Source organism: Miscanthus floridulus, chromosome 18 (genome assembly GCF_019320115.1).
Source record: "Miscanthus floridulus cultivar M001 chromosome 18, ASM1932011v1, whole genome shotgun sequence".
NCBI lineage: Eukaryota > Viridiplantae > Streptophyta > Magnoliopsida > Poales > Poaceae > Miscanthus > Miscanthus floridulus.
In genome coordinates this window covers 112,191,047-112,208,034 of record NC_089597.1, presented here as the reverse complement: position 1 = coordinate 112,208,034, position 16,988 = coordinate 112,191,047, and the positions used below count along the sequence as shown (strand labels likewise).

The 16,988-nt window shown below is 49.0% G+C and overlaps 1 pseudogene; it reads right to left on the bottom strand.

Moving 5' to 3' along the window:
• Positions 1 to 1,208: 1,208 nt before the first annotated feature.
• The window catches only part of LOC136524392 (probable LRR receptor-like serine/threonine-protein kinase At3g47570), a 38,822-nt pseudogene continuing 23,042 nt past the window's right edge, over positions 1,209 to 16,988 (bottom strand).

Here is a 16,988-nt window from a genome sequence, read left to right as displayed (position 1 = left end):
AGTTGTTGCTTTTGTCACTCTATAGATACTATTCACCACCTTTTTTCGAATGTGCTTATGCCAAATTTCTGTGGCGCGCTGTACACTTATTATTTGGAATAGCACCTCCTCTCAACATAGACGATTTATTTGTTACTTGGTCTAAGATGGGTGGTGTTATTTATAACTCATTGTTATTAACGGCAGCAGCGGCTTTATGTTGGACAATTTGGTTAACAAGAAATGAAGTGGTTTTTGACAAATGCAGACCAAAAACTTTTTTGCAGGTGCTCTTCAGGGGAACCCATTGGCTACGGCAGTGGACAAGACTGCAGCGGCGTGATGATCTACGGGACCAGCTGACCCTTGTTGGGCAGCATTTGGAAACTTTAGCCCTGCATTTCTTTAGTTTCAGTGGATGGTTATCTACTAGGTTTTGTGATCTTTCTTAGTCAGGACTTCTCTTCATGTTTTGTTTCCTAAAGTCTAGATGTGAGCTTCTCAACCTTGAAAGTGGTGTGCTGTGAACTTTGTAATAATAGGCTTGATTCTATCTCGGTAGATGAAGCCGGATATAAACTATCCTTTGTCTTAAAAAAAATATGCAGCACACCTATTGTGTGAAATACGGAATAAACCATAGAGGCATAGACCATGTTAACCCGACATGGACATGGAGCAACAAAAATTTCAACAATGTCTGTTGTTTTCATTCACACAAAAATAATGCCTGCAATACATACATCGTAATGACAATATAATAGTATTATCTTTTCACACGTAAGGGATGGAATAAATGACAATATACTGAGAAGCTCTGCAAGTATATTAGGTAGTAAGGGCCTTAGTACATTCATAGTGCATCCACATGTATCCACATCTTCGATTATATGAGTAAATTATAGATCTAGAAATATATAACAAATGTAACTAAAAATCACAGGACAGATTTCTAGTCCATTCACACTTTTAAAACTGTTATGTGATTGGAACTCAGAGCATGGTGCTGTTAGTAGCAGTTTGGGTACAAAGAGGCTGTTCGGCAGGACTGAAAAATAAGTCAAAATACTGTTCTGGCTGATTTTTGGAGGGAAAAATACTGTTCTGTCTGGAGACACTGTGGGTGCGCTGGCCAGCCCAGCCCCAGCCAGCCAGCCGAACGCGCTTAAAGTAAAAAGCAATATCAACAAAAATTGCATAAGCTGTGCTTAGAATCTCAGGCTCTCTCACTAACCATAGGCAAGAATGCAGGCTTCTCTGATGAAGCACAGCTCTGCCGCTGCATCCCTCATGACCATTCTTTGGCACGGCTCTTGCCTGCAGCAGAGCGCCACTCTTATGGCAGAAACCAGGCAATCATACACTGTAACACACAATCCGTTGTTCTCTTCTTCTGATGGGGACATAACCCTAAAGAACAGTTCCTCTTCCAGCAACAGAGCCGGATCAAGAACCTGCTCTATCTTATCCGGGAACGCCGCACTCACAAACTCCGTTAGCATCAGGCCGTCTCTGAACGCATCGCTGGTCTGCACCTTCCCGACAAATATCTCAAGAAGCGTTATCCCAAAGCTGTATGTATCACCATAGGTAGAAACCTTCCCTGACGTGCCGTATTCTGAACAGTGCAAAAGAAGAACACTCGTCAGATAACTGACATTGCATAGCATTCAACGGTGAAGAATTACTAGCATACGTGCAGTGAGAGTACGTACCTGGCGCGATATAGCCAATTGTGCCTCTGACGCCCATGGTGCTTTCGCTATTTTCAGCAGCATGGCTTCCTGGATCAAGAAGCAGCTTGGCGAGACCAAAGTCGCTGATGCAGGCCGTCATGTCTTCACCAAGGAGAACATTGCTCGGCTTCAGATCACAGTGAATGATCGGCGGCTCGCAGCTGTCGTGGAGGTAGCTCAGAGCGTCGGCGATGTCCACGGCAATGTTGAGCCTCTGGACTACGCTCAGCACACGTCCTCTCGTGATGTCAACGAAAATCGGGTGCAGCCATCTGTCTAGGCTGGAATTAGGCATGAAGTCCAGCACCAGTGCTCTGAACTCGTTGCCCTCGGCGTCGATGCTGGAGCAGCAGGTGACGATGTCCATCAGGTTGCGGTGCCTGACGCTTCGCAGAGCCTCGCATTCCGACAGGAAGGTCTTGGAAGCGCCCACCTGCTGGTAGTCGAACACCTTCACCGCCACCAGGACGTCCTCGTGCGCGCAGCCCCCTTCTCCTGCAGCGACAGGATCCCTCAGTACACGGATCCGTACTTTCCGGAACCGATGAGGTTCGCCTCTGCAAAGCCGTCGGTGGCTTTTGCCAGGTCGGCGTAAGAAACTCTTGGATAGTTGTTGCCGTTGAGCACGCTCCGAGCTCTGATGTCTGCGATCCTTGACCTCCTGCGGCGGCAGCGGATTAGGAGAGAGGATAGCATGGCGAGGCAGAGGGCAAACACAATTAGGGGCAACCCCTCTTGAGGAACAGGTGAGCGCGCTGCACCCTGGTGGAGTTGGCCGTCGTCGGAGTCGGACAAGGCGGCAAATGGAGCCTCGTTGCGCCGCCACAGAGTGCACCGGCCATCTGAAATCCGCCCGTCGTGTTCGCGAACACGCCGAGCTTTGGAACCTGGCCTTCGACGTGGTTGTTTGACACGTCGAGCTCAATCAGAGAGGTCACGTTCTCTAGTCCTGCCGGTATGACGTCGGACAAGTTGTTCCGTGACAGGTACAGCTCCTGGAGTCCTGTCATCTCGCTGAGCTGCGGCGGGATGCGTCCAGTCAGCTTGTTGTCTGCCAGGCTCAGCGTCATGAGCCCCTTCAACCTGCTCAGAGATGACGGGATGCTTCCAGTGAAGGAATTGCTGTCCAGGCCAAGAAACTCCAGGCTCTGGCAGCTCCCCAGCTCAGATGGCACCTCGCCGGAGAAGTGGTTTCTGTTTCTGGACAGTGCCAGTATTGCAAGTTTCACAAGCTGGCGGACCTCGGGTGGGAGCCGGCCCTCGAGCCGGTTATCTGACAGGTCCATTGCCATCGACAACGAACGCATTCTGAACAGGTCTCTGGGGATGTGGCCGCTGAGCTTGTTGCCGGCGAGGTTGATCAGTGTGAGCTGCTTCAGTTCGCCAAGGCTAGGAGGAATTGACCCGTTCAGCAAGTTGTTGCTTAAGTCCAGGCTCAGAAGCTGCCCGAGGTTGCCAATGGAGGATGGCACTGGCCCGGTCAGCCTGTTCTCGTGTAACCTCAAGTCTTGGAGATTCGTTAGCTTCCCGATGCCTTCTGGGATCTCGCCAGTGAGGAGGTTGGACCGGAGATCCAACGTTTGGAGATTCTGTAGGTTTCCAATGTCCGGCGGCATCACGCCAGATATGTAGTTGCCGCCGAGGTTCAGCTTCTGGAGCTGCGTGGAGAGGCGGGCGACGGAGCCTGGCATGGCGCCGCCAAACCTGTTGTCATCGAGGGAGATTTCAACCAGCGCGCTGCAGTTGGTTAAGCCCCCCAAGAACTCCCAACGAGCCTGTTGGTGGACAGCTCAAGCGACGCCATGCAGAGCGTCCCGATCTCCGGTGGCACGTGCCCGGTGAAGCTGTTGTTGGCGAGGCTGAGGGACTTCACGCTTGACGCCATGGCGAGCGACGCCGGGATTGGCCCACTGAGCTTGTTCCCGACGAGCAAGAACGTCGTAAGGTTCGGCCAGTGCGCGCCCGCGTCGGCGGGGAGCTGCCCGCGGAAGTGGTTGTTGGCGAGCGCGAAGACTTGCAGCACATGTTGAAGAAGCCAGGCGGCGGTATCTCCCGGTGAGGCTGTTCTCGTAGACGTTGAAGCGCCGGAGGTCCGGAAGGCGCGAGAGGACGTCAGGGATGCCGCCTTCGAGAAGGTTCTGGTTGAGGTTGACCCTACCGCATAAACCTTTTGTAGGGCCGCTTCACGCGATTTGCAGGGACGGTTTGGCCAGCCGCCCCTATCAAAACGTGGCTACAAATCATTTATTTGTAGGGACAGTTCTCATACCATCTTTACAAATCGATTTGAAGGCATGGTTAGGAATACCAGCCGCTCCTATAATATCTGTTTATAGAACCGCCCCTATAGTATATTTTTTCATAAAAAAATCAAATTCACAATTTAAATTCGACCAGAAATATATATATATATATATATATATATATATATATATATATATATATATAATTTAAATCTGATCATAAGCACAAGAGTATTATATAAAGTATAATTACAAATCAAATTCACAAAAATATAAACAGTCCATCATTAAATAGACATAATTTATAAGTCTAATTCGTTCCACAAGTCCAAACCATCCCACAAAGTAAGACCAATGTCAAATTTCATACACCTTGTTATCAACGGTCTAGAGCTAGCCTTTTAGTCTCACGAAGGTGTTGGTACTGAGAATTTCTACCTATGTCAGAATCTCGGTCATGGTAGGTGCCTTTGACGTGTACAATCTGGTCCAATATGAAATTGCAAAGGTCACCAACGACGTCTAAGAGTTGGTCATCCTTGTATGGGTCTCTTTTCATTTCTTTCTCTTCTTTCCACTACAAGAGAACAAGTTTTGGTTTAGTATTTCATACCATGTACGAAGTTTTTATACTATGGTTGAAGATGTTCAAACTTACCCTTAAGGGGTGTCTCCTGTAGACACCGGTGTTGCTCATCGTAGAACATACATAGTATCCACAATATACACTTCCAGGCTTCTGCTTGTGGCACTGTATGTTTTGCATATGAAAATGTTAAGCAATGCTTTTGACAGCCATGTAATGAAGTACTAAAGTAAGTTATACTTACTGCACATAGTGTTTTTATAGCCAACCTTTCCTTCCTTACTAGATTATGCCTTCTATGATGTTGATTGACATAGAACCAAAATGCACTGTTCGAATTATTTTAGCAAATATAATTTGTTAGTATCCAAAAGTAAACGTTATAAGTATATATACAAACATATAAGCTAATGAGGATTGTCGATATATATACGTCTTGAGATTCGATATGAAGTCTTTGAATGTCACCGGGTCCCTTTCTATTGAATCAAAGACACATATCATGCTCCTCCCAACATCGACACCTATACAAATCCAGTGGTTGCTGCATGGATTTAATCATAGAACTAGATAAGCTCTTTTGCATCGAATAAAATATATCGAACAAAGCTTTAAATATAGAGTTGAACTTACTCGAAGTTGTATGGTAGCCATATAGTAGAGTGCTATTAGAGATTTTTAAAAGCCAGAGCAATGTATGCTGAAACCTTAAGGGACTCTTGCCTTAGTTTCTTCACACGGATGTCCTCTTTCTCCCTAAGGGTCTTTCCAGCAGCTAGCGCTTTGGCATTCAGTTTCCACTGTCTAGGGTAATTAAAATTTATTTATGCTATAGCTTGAGGGTCTATATATCCAGCTTTCATACTTGTCATTTGTTTTACAATGTGCACTTGCATTCTACAAATTATGGCATGAGTTAGTTACAACAAAATTTAAAGATTACATTCATATCATATCGGGAGGACAAGGACTTACAGGCACCACGTGCGAATTAGATTTATTTCCATTGCTCCGAGGTGAAAGCATGTCTGCATGTCATTGAAATCAAAGATATTTTTTCTGGCTGGGCTTCCAAATGTGTCGGTGGGGAAGCATGCTTGTACGAGGTCTATGATCATTAGGAGAACACACAAGTACCAATCATGAAACCTTCTCATTCCAAGTGATAGGCGCTGGATGTCCTGGTTTGGTAGGAAGGGCTTGCCTCTTTTATATATTTTCGGGCAATCCTTTGACCATTTGATGGCATCAACATTTGGATACTACTTTGTTGTTTGGTGAAGTTTGCTAGTGACGGCCTCCTTAGACCACCGTGATGGGACTTTTTTAACTTAGTTCTCAGGCTTAAACTGGTCATGGGAATACCACTTGTGCACCGACGAGACGTCTTTCATCGAAACATAAATTGGCCTTATGATGATTGGATGCTTCTTTTGAAGTTCCCATTCAGGCATGTCCTTATCTTCTTGTGCATCACCTTCTTCAGGAGGCACTCGTTGTTCATGTATCGGCTGTGCTTGTTGAGAAGACTATGACATCTCATTATGCACTTGCTCGGAACGAACTGGAGAAGGTTGTGGTTTATCAGGCACATGCTCGCTAGGAGGTGGGGAAGAATATGGCATCTCAGGAATGTGGTGATCACAAGACGATGAAAATATCTCCCCGTACTCAACAACTCGCTCCAAATTTGAGAGAGGGGGATGCGGCGAAGAAGCAGTCAATATAATGTCCCGTTTGTGCCAGAGGATGAACTACCCCATTACGTCTCCGAGTAACACCAGCCCCTCAGGAGCTACGTAGTCTATACTCCACTGCATGAACTCGGGCTTCACGGTATGCACCTCGACCCTAGTGTAGTCCGGTGATATCTTACTATTGTGGTGTAAGCCACCAAGAGGATATGCCACACCCGTTGCCACCTCCATCACTGGTCAAGTGTTGTGGTCGCTCATCCTCTCATTAAAGGGATTCATTCCATCGGTGTTCAAGCCAAACCGTACATTCCTTGGGTCATCACTGAATTCTTTGTGCTTCTCATCGATCCTTTGCCACTAACTACAATCAGTCGGGTGTGCAATCTTATCATCATCCACCTTGCGCTCATCATCCCACCATGTCATGAGTGTGATTTCTTTAGGGTTTAGGAAGATACATCTCAAGCAGTCGGTCACTGGCAGGTACCACATTATCAAGGCAGGAATTCTTCTCTACTTTGCATCTTTGCCTAATAGAGTGTCCTCTAGGGGCTGAGATTCTTGTACCATCTTTTTTGTACCCTTCTTATTCCTCTTTTTCCCTGTGGAGGCTTCGTCCCCACCGTAAAGGTCATTGTTCTTGTACCAGCTGGCCCCACACCAGAGATATTTATCTAGTGACTTGAACGTTTCACCATGAAAAATGATACAGTGGTTGGGGCATGCATGTATTTTTTTAACCCCCGTTGTCAATGGACTTATGACCTTCTTTTCTTGGTATGTGTTGGCGGGAACTGAGTTTAGTTGTGGTAGCACCCATGACAGGAGACGCAATAGATCATTGAAACTACACTCTGACCAGCCGTACTTAGCCTTCAGGATGAATAGCTCAAGCACAAAACGTAGCAATGTCCAATGTGTCGGGCAACCCTTTTCAACACCATACACAGTCTCCTTCGATGCTTTTGTCACTATTTCTAAATTTTCTAGACCTTTTAGCCTCTTTAGTAAAATTTCTGGTCCAAGGGCTCGAATCAAGTCCTCCAAATCATCTTCATCCCCGACATGTGCTCCACCATCATTATTGACACCACCTTCATCATTACCATCCCAACCACCAGCATCACCACCTTGTTCATTACCAAACTCGGGATCCATTCATGCATCAAGCGCTGCTGAATATTGGGACAGGGATTCTAGGGTTTCGTCGTCGTATTCCTCCTCCTCATCATCATTAACAATAACCGTTTCACCATGATGAATCAACACTATGTAGTCCTCAATAAATCCTCGCATAATCAAATGTGATCTGATGATAATCACATCTATCCATGCCATACGATTCTTGCAATCTTTACAGGGACAAATAATTGTATCCTTATTCTCTATTAACACCGTTGCATACTTCTCTGTGGCTTCAATAAATTTATCCACCTCTTCACGGAAACCTGCCTTGAACCTTAACGAACCATACATCCAAGAGTTCTTGTACTCCACTTTTACAACAACAAAACAAACATTAAAGGACTACTTATTCATATATATATATATATATATAAATGAATCAAATTAACAATTACTTGAGAATAATTGTATATACTTCAGATATATATGAATATAAATCAAATATAATTACATGAAGCATACAAACACACCATGGTAGAGGAAAATTAATTAATGGCTCATTTATCCATAAATAATTAAAATACATATTTGTTGATTACAATAAACAATTTCAAAGATAACAATTAGCAACAATTATATTTTACCCTATATTTTTTATGCAAACCCTAGTCCAATTTCATCAAACATAAATTTACAAAAATGAAATTAATAAAAAATAAACCCTAGATCTAGATCTACATTCACATGAAACATCCATAAAACTAACTAATTGTTCACCAAAATCAAGAAACATGGATCAAATAAGGGTATGATCTTGTTTTCAGCCTAATTTACCCTAGTACATTCAAAACTTGGGTCTAATTTGCTTCATAAGTAGCTGAAGCACCATAGAAGAGAGAGAAAAACATAACTCTAATTACTCACTAACCAACCATTAAAAGTTCAAAAAAGTGTGGAATAGCATTTTCTTACCTTCTACAACCTCTCCACCAAAGGATTTGAGACCAAAACCTTACCTCCTTAGTAGAGCAATTTTAGGAGGTGCCCAAGGCCTCCCCACCTTTCTTTCACGTGTTGGAGTGAGTGACCTGAGGAAGAAGAAGGGGGCTACAGCCATTTATACAGCGGACATTTGTAGGGGTGGCTGGTGAGTGAGCCGCCCCTACAAATCTACCTATTTGTAGGGGCGGCTCATATCACCAGCCGTCCTTACTGTTAGATTTATAGGGGCGGATGGAATCATGGGACCCAAGCTCACCCACTGTAGGGGCAGTTGGTAGTGGAGCCGCCCCTACAAAAAAGCCCTCGTTGCAAAAAATCATTTTTGTAGTAGTGTGAGCCTTCGGAGCCTGGTAAGGTTCCCGAGTGACAGCGGGATGCGACCGAGGCCGAGGACGGTGAGGTTCTGCAACTCGTCAAACCACCACGGAACATCGCTGGTGAGGTAGTTCTTATCGAAGAAGGCGATGGCGAGGGCGCTGCAGTTGCTGATCGCGTCGGGTATCCCACCCATGAATGTGTAGTCGTAGAGGCTGAGGTACGAGAGCCGCTAGAGCCAGCCAAGGCTCGTTGGGATAGTCCTAGAGATGTCGTTGTTGGTGAGGTTCAAGACCTTGAGGTGCGTGAGGTCACCGATGACCAGGGATAGCGTCCCCATGACGCCATGCCTGGACACATCCAGCAACGTGACATGGCCCACGGTGCAGCACTACGTGAAAAATAGTTTGTAGCAATGGGTTAATTTTTTAGGGGTGGCTGGTGATGGAGCCACCCCTATAGTGGCATGCTCAGGATCCACGAGACCAGCCACCCCTTAGAATGGAACAACAGGGGTGGCTAGTGATACAAGTCGCCCCCTATAAATGGGTAGGATTTGTAGGGGCGGCTCACTCACCAGCCGCCCCCGGTGTTGCCATTTGTAGGGGTGGCTGGTGATTGAGCCGCTCCTACAAATGCTCCACGTATAAATACCTAGGATTTGTAGGGGTGGCTCAATCACCAGCCGCCCCTATAATTGTCCACTGTATAAATGGCTGTAGCCCCCTTCTTCTTCCTCGGGTCACTCACTCCAACATGTGAAAGAAAGGTGGGGAGGACTTGGGTATCTCTCAAAAATTGCTCTACTAAGGAGGGAACATTTTGGTCTCAAATCCTTTGGTGGAGAGGTTGTATAAGGTAAGAAAATGGTATTCCACACTTTTTTTGAAGTTTTAATGGCTGGTTAGTGAGTAATTAGAGTTTTGTTTTTCTCTCTCTTCTATAGTGCTTGAGCTACTTATGAAGCAAATTAGATCCAAGTTTTGAATGTACTAGGGTAAATTAGGTAGGGGGACAAGATCATACCCTTATTTGGTCCATGTTTCTTGATTTTAGTGAACAATTAGTTAGTTTTATGGATGTTTGTCGACAGAATATCATTAGTAGTCCTTCAAGGGGTTCCCACAAAGCTAGATTGATCGGTAGAGAAGCGTCTGATCAAGAACGAGAAGGCAACTAAGACACATGAGTTAGACAGGTTCAGGCCATCAGTATGACGTAATACCCTACTCTTGCGGTCTGTTGCATTGTATTAGCTATCATATGATATTGCATGAGTTTGAAGGGGGTCCCTACCCGCCTTATATAGTCCAAGGGGCAGGTTTATAGATCGGTTAGATCTAAGAGATAACCAAAAAGTAATAACAGATTACAGGAATCTTGGGATCATATGTACCCTAACAGATCTTGTAGTATCTTCAGAATATCTTCCCGGTGTCTTGCGAGAGGCGCCAAGCAGAGTCGTGCCCCACAAAGCTTCATCTTGTGGGTTGGGCCACCCCTAGGGGCGTAGCCCATGTGGTCTACCATGGGTATCCGGGGTCGTACCTCCCACAGCTAGTCCTCGAGCACCTTGTACCCATTGTACAACACCATCTTTAGCTTGTCCGAGCAAGTGCGTACAAAGCCAAGTAGTCAAACTCATGGTCTGAGCACCATGATGAGTTGCCGAGCAGCATGAACCGTCGCTGAGCAACGTGAACCATCGCCGAGCAGCGTGAACCATAGCCGAGCAGCATAACCCAAGTACAGCTTGCCATAAGGCTGTAAGGAACTCAAGTTCATAATCGAAAATTTCTTCGTAGTGGACCATGTGTGCCCACTTAGAGTCCGACCACGAGAAAAGGAGATAGTCTTCTTTAGCTTCAAGAGGCATGGAGTCTTCCAGAATAAAGCAAATACATTGTCGATGGAATATCGTTGACAGTCCACCGAGGGGTATCCCGTGATGGTAGATTTATCGGTGGAGGTGTGCGTAATCAGGAATCGGATTGTGACACAAGGCGTAGAGACAACGATTTAGACAGGTTCGGGCCGTCTGATCGACGTAATACCCTACGTCCTGTGTCTTTGGTGTATTGTATTGATCTAGACGACTAAGTAGCTTATCCGCTAGGGGACCCCTACCTCTCCTTATATAGTCTAGAGGGATAGGGTTACAAGTAAAGTAGCCTATTTGGTACTACACAATGTCTTGCGGTGCGCGTCGAGCAGCACTGTGCATGCCTTGATCTGACATGCGTGTATCAAGACCCTAGACGTGCTACCCAAGATCAGCACCCTGATCCGAATAACATGGAGCAGCTTGATAGCACACCGACGAGACGTTGCAAGATCCAAGCAGTAAGGGAGTCCCCGGCGTCGCTGGTGATGTCCGAGCACCGAGGAGCGAGGAGTCCCCGGTGTCACCGACGATGACTGAGCACCGAGGAGTCCCCGACGTAGGTGGTGAAGTCCGAGCGCCGAGGAGTCCCCAGCGAAGCTGGCGATGTCCGAGTGCCGAGGAGCAAGGAGTCCCTGGCGTCGCTGGCGATATCCGAGCATCGAGGAGCGAGGAGTCCCCAGCGTCGCTGTTGACGACCAAGCACCGAGGAGCGAGGAGTCCCCGGCGTCACTCGTGATGACTGAGCACCGAGGAGCGAGGAGTCCTTGGCGTCGATGGCGATGTCCGAGCACCGAGGAGGGAGGAGTCGCCGGTGTTGCTAGCGATGACTGAGCACCGAGGGGTCTCGGCATAGGCGGCGATGTCTGAGCATCGAGGAGTCCCCGGCAAAGCTAGCAATGTTCGAGCGCCGAGGAGCGAGGAGTCCCTAGCGCCGCTGGCGTTGACCGAGTACCGAGGAGTCCCCGTCGTAGGCGGCGATGTCTGAGCACCAAGGAGCGAGGAGTCCCCAGCGTCGCTGGCGATGACCGAGCACCAAGGAGCGAGGAGTCTTCGGTGTCGCTGGCGATGACCGAGCACCAAGGAGCGAGGAGTCCCCGGCGTACGCAGCGATGTTCGAGCACTGAGGAGCGAGGAGTCCCTGGTGTCGCTGGCGATGACCGAGCACCGAGGAGCGAGGAGTCCCCGGCGTCGCTAGCGATGACCGAGCACCGAGGAGTCCTCGACGTCGCTGGTGATGACCGAGCACCGAGGAGCGAGGAGTCCCCAACATCGCTGGTGATGATCGAGCACCGAGGAGCGAGGAGTCCCTGGCGTCGCTGGTGATGTCCGAGCACCGAGGAGCGAGGAGTCCCTAGTGTCGCTAGCGATGAACGAGCATCAAGGAGCGGGGAGTCCCTGGTGATGACCGAGCACCGACATAGCTGACGACGTCCGTGCGGTGAAGTGTGCCCACTTAGTCCTCGGGCACAAAGTATCCATGCGCCTAGGAGTAACCGGCGTAGCTGGCGATTAGTCCAATCAACTGGTCGACAATGGAGTGAGCATTGAGTAGAAGCGACCGACGAACAGTCCGATCAACTGGTCGGCGATGGAGTCCATGAACCAATCGGTCTGACCAGTTGATCGGTGGAGAAGTTCGAGCACCAGGTGATCCGATCACCTAGACGATGATCCTTCAATACAAATATATAGAACGGGTAGTACATGATGCACAAATAAATAAACTCTAGAGAAAAATCAGCAATGGTGATGAAATGGCATATGCAGTTCGGCGATCAGTTGGTGTGAAGATATATTTATATTTAATATAAATCGTCCGAATAGTTAGTGTGTAGCTGAGTCTCCAGCCCTAGCTAGCCCATAGTCCATAACGTAGAGCGCGGAGCCCGTGCACGTGTAGGAGGAACAAGCTGCGCTAAGGATCTACTACTGACCACCCATAACATAGAGGGCAGACGCTCATGCACGTGTAGGGAGGAGCCAGAGATAGGGCCGTCTCTGGAGGCGTCCGAGCATCAACAGGACTGTTCGGGGGTTCAGAAAATCATTTGGAGTGCAAATATGGAGAAAATAGTTCGGAGAAACATTATGGCGATATACGAAGATCGAAGAATATTTAGGAAAATATTAAAGTGTGACTTAGCTTTAGACATAATGACTGGTCGATAACGTATGGCGCTATCTGGTTGGCGTTGACGGCGAGCACCTGGTGGGCGGTGACTTGTTGGTGAAGGCAACCTCAGAGGTGGTTCCGAGATCGGATCTGATGTTGCGGGGGCTAGCATAGCCAGTGATGAATCATCGTCATGGACCGGCATGGATCTCCACGAGATTGATGACGAGAATGCGTTGTTGATTTGAGGTCCATCTGGCTCGCCATGGATCAAGCGCACACCCCTACCTAGCACGCCAACTGTCGATAGTTTATCATCGGCAGTCCACCGAGGGGTATCCCGCGATGGTAGATTTGTTGGTGGGGGTGCGCGTAATCAGGAACCGGATGGTGACACAAGGCGCAGAGATAGCGATTTAGATAGATTTGGACCGTCTGATCGATGTAATACCCTATGTCCTATGTCTTTGGTGTATTGTATTGAGATGTAGTAGATAGATCTGGATGGATCATGTCCGCTAGGGGACCCCTGCCTCTCCTTATATAGTCTAGAGGGACAGGGTTATAAGGTAAGTATCCTATTTGGTACTATACAATGTCTTGCGGTGCACGCCGAGCAGCACCGTGCACACCTTGATCTTGTGGGCTAGGCCACCTCTGATGGTGCGGCCCATGTCTTGTCCTGAGGATACCGGGGGGGCATACCCCCACAGCTAGTCCCCGAGCCTGATAGTAGGTGACATAGTCGTGTGGTGTCAGGGTCAGAAAGTAGAAGACCAACCGAGCAGGCAGCCAGTCCCCGGGCGTAGCCTCGAGATGAGAACAAGCACATTCACCATAAGGTGAAGTGTGCCCACTTAGTCCTCGAGCCTGCTAGAAGATGAAGAATGAATCTTGTAGCAGGGTCAAAGAAGTCTGAAAGCTTGCTGACATCGTCTGATATGCGCGTATCAAGACCCCAGACATGCTGCCTAAGATCAGCACCCTGATCTAAACAGCATGGAGCAGCTTGATAACACTATGATAAGACATAGCAAGATTCGAGGAGCGAGGAGTCCCTAGTGTCGTCGATGATGTCTGAGCACCGAGGAGCGAGGAGTCCCCTGTGTTGCTGGCGATGACCGAGCACCGAGGAGCGAGGAGTCCCCTGTGTTGCTGGCGATGACCGAGCACCAAGGAGTCCCCGACGTCGCTGGCGATGACCGAGCACCGAGGAGCGAGGAGTCCTCGGCATCGCTGGCGATGACCAAGCACCTTGGAGCGAGGAGTCTCCGGTGTCGCTGGCGATGACCGAGCACCAAGGAGGGAGGTGTCCCTGGTGTCGCTGGTGATGATCAAGCATCGAGGAGCAAGGAGTCCCCAGCATCGCTGGCGATGACCGAGCATCGAGGAGCGAGGAGTCCCCGGTGTCGCTGGCGATGATCGAGCACCAAGTAGCGAGGAGTCCCCGGTGTCGCTGGCGATGACCGAGCACTGAGGAGCGAGGAGTCCCCGACGTCGCTGGTGATGACCGAGCACCAAGGAGCGAGGAGTCCCCCGGCATTGCTGGCGATGACCGAGCACCGAGGAGTCCCCCAGCGTCGCTGGCGATGATCGAGCACTAGGGAGCGAGGAGTCTCCGACGTCGCTGGCGATGACCGAGCACTGAGGAGCGAGGAGTCCCCGGCGTCACTAGCGATGACCGAGCACCGAGGTGCGAGGAGTCCCCGGTGTAGGCGGCGATGATGAGCACCAAGGAGCGAGGAGTCCCTGACGTCGCTGGCGATGACCGAGCACCGAGGAGCGAGGAGTCCCTGGCGTCCCCGACGTTGATCGAGCACCGAGCTGCGAGGAGTCCCCGGCATAGGCAGTGATGTAGGAGCGAGGAGTCCCCGGTGTAGGCGGCGATGTCCGAGCACCGAGGAGCGAGGAGTCCCTAGCGTCGCTGGCGATGACCGAGCACCAAGAAGCAAGGAGTCCCTGGCATCACTGGCGATGACCGAGCACCGAGGAGCGAGGAGTTCCTGGTGTAGGCGGCGATGTTCGAGCACCAAGGAGTGAGGAGTCCCCGGTGTAGGCGGCGATGTCCAAACACCGAGGAGCGAGAAGTCCCCGACGTTGCTGGCGATAACCGAGCACCGAGGAGCGAGGAGTCCCTGACATCGCTGGCGATGACGAGCACCGAGGAGTCCCTAGCGTAGGCGGTGATGTTTGAGCACCAAGGAGTCCCTGGTGTAGCTGGCGACGTTCGTGCAGTGAAGTGTGCCCACTTAGTCCTTGAGCACAAAGAATCCGAGCGCTGAGGAGTAACCGGCGTAGCTGGCGATGAAGCACGAGCGGCGAACAGTCCGATCAACTGGTTGGCGATGAAGTCGATGAACCAAGCGGTCCGACTAGTTGATCGGTGGAGGAGTCCGATCACCAGGCGGTCCGATCACCTGGACAATGATCCTATAATACAAACATGTAGATTGGGTAGTACATGATATAAAAATATATGAACTCCGAAGAAAAAATAGCGTATGTAGCTTGGCGATCAGTTGGAGCAAAAATATATTTATGTTTAATATAAATCGCCCGAACAGATAGTGTGTAGCTGAGTCTCCAGCCTAGCTAGCTCGTAGTCCATAACATCGAGCACGGAGCCCGTGCACGTGTAGGAGGAACAGGCGTGACCAAGGAGCCACTACCGACCACCCATAACACAGAGGGCAGACGCTCGTGCACATGTATGGAGGAGCCAGAGACAGGGCCGTCTCTGGAGGCGTCCGAGTATCAACATGACTGTTCGAGGGTTCAAAAAATCATTTGGGGAGCAAATATGGAAAAAACAGCTCGGAGAAACATTATGGTGATTAACGAAGATTGGAGAATATTTAAAAGAATATTAAAATGTGACTTAGCTTTAGACGGAGCGTATGGTCGGCGGCGTATGGCGCTATCTGGTTGGCGTTGACGGTGAACACCTAGCGAGCGATGAGTTGTTGGTGAAGATGACCTCGGAGATGGTTCTAAGATCGGATCTGCTGTCGTGGGGGCTGGTGTAGCCAGCGATGAATCGTCATCGTGGTCCAGCATGGATCTCCACGAGATTAATGATGAGAACGCGCTATTGATTTGAGGTCCATCTGGCTTGCCATGGATCTAGCGCACACCCCTACTTGGAGCACCAACTATCGACAAAAGTTGCTCGGCAGTCCACCGAGGGGTATCCTAGGATGGTAGATTTGTCGTACAGGTGAGCGAGATCAGGAGCGAGATGGTAATACAAGCACCAAGACACAGGATTTAGACAAGTTCGGCCGTTAGTATAACGTAATACCTACATCCTGTGTTCTAATGTATTGCATTAAGATGTATGGATCATTGTGTCCACCGAGGAGTATCCCACGATGGTAGATTTGTCGGTGGGGGTGCGCATAATCAAGAACCAGATGGTGACACAAGGCGCAGAGACAGCGATTTAGACTGGTTCGGGCCATCTAATCGACGTAATACCCTATGTCCTGTGTCTTTGGTGTATGTATTGATCTAGACGACCAAGTAGCTTGTCTGCTAGGGGACCCCTGCCTCTCCTTATATAGTCTAGAGGGATAGGGTTACAAGTAAAGTAGCCTATTTGGTACTATACAATGTCTTGCAGTGCACATCGAGCAGCGCCGTGCACGCCTTGATCTTGTGGGCTGGGCCACCTCTGATGGTGCGGCCCATGTCTTGTCTTGAGGATACCGGGGGCCATACCCCCACACATTCACTGCAAGGTGAAGTGTACCCACTTAGTCCCCGAGCCCGACAGTAGATGACATAGTCATGTGGTGCCAGGTCCAAAGTAGAAGAAAAATAGAAGACCAGTCGAGCATACAGCCAATCCCCTGGCGTAGCCCCAAAAAGCACATTCACCATGAGGTGAAGTGTGCCCACTTAGTCCCCGAGCCTGACAGTAGGTGACGTGGTCACGTGGTGCTAGGGTTAGAAACAGCAGTCAACTTGGAGAAAATAGAATCGCAGAGAAAACACCGGAGAAATGGTTGTACAGTAGTAATTACTGAGCCATAATGGTTGGTGGAGATGTCGGTGAATATTCGGCGAGCCGTAACAAATTGTGGAGATATATCAGCGATACGGGTTGGGGCTATGCGAAGGCCTAGGTAATAGCCCACCTTCAGTTGCGGAGAATTCAGAGAAGCGCAAATCGTGGGAACGGTTTCCCAAAAACCCTCAAATGCGAAAAGGTGTGGGGAGTGCTTTATAACTGTGTCGCCGCACCCCGCACTCATACCTTTGCCCCTTTGCCATTTCATCTTCCTCCTCAGCCATCGCATTTCTAG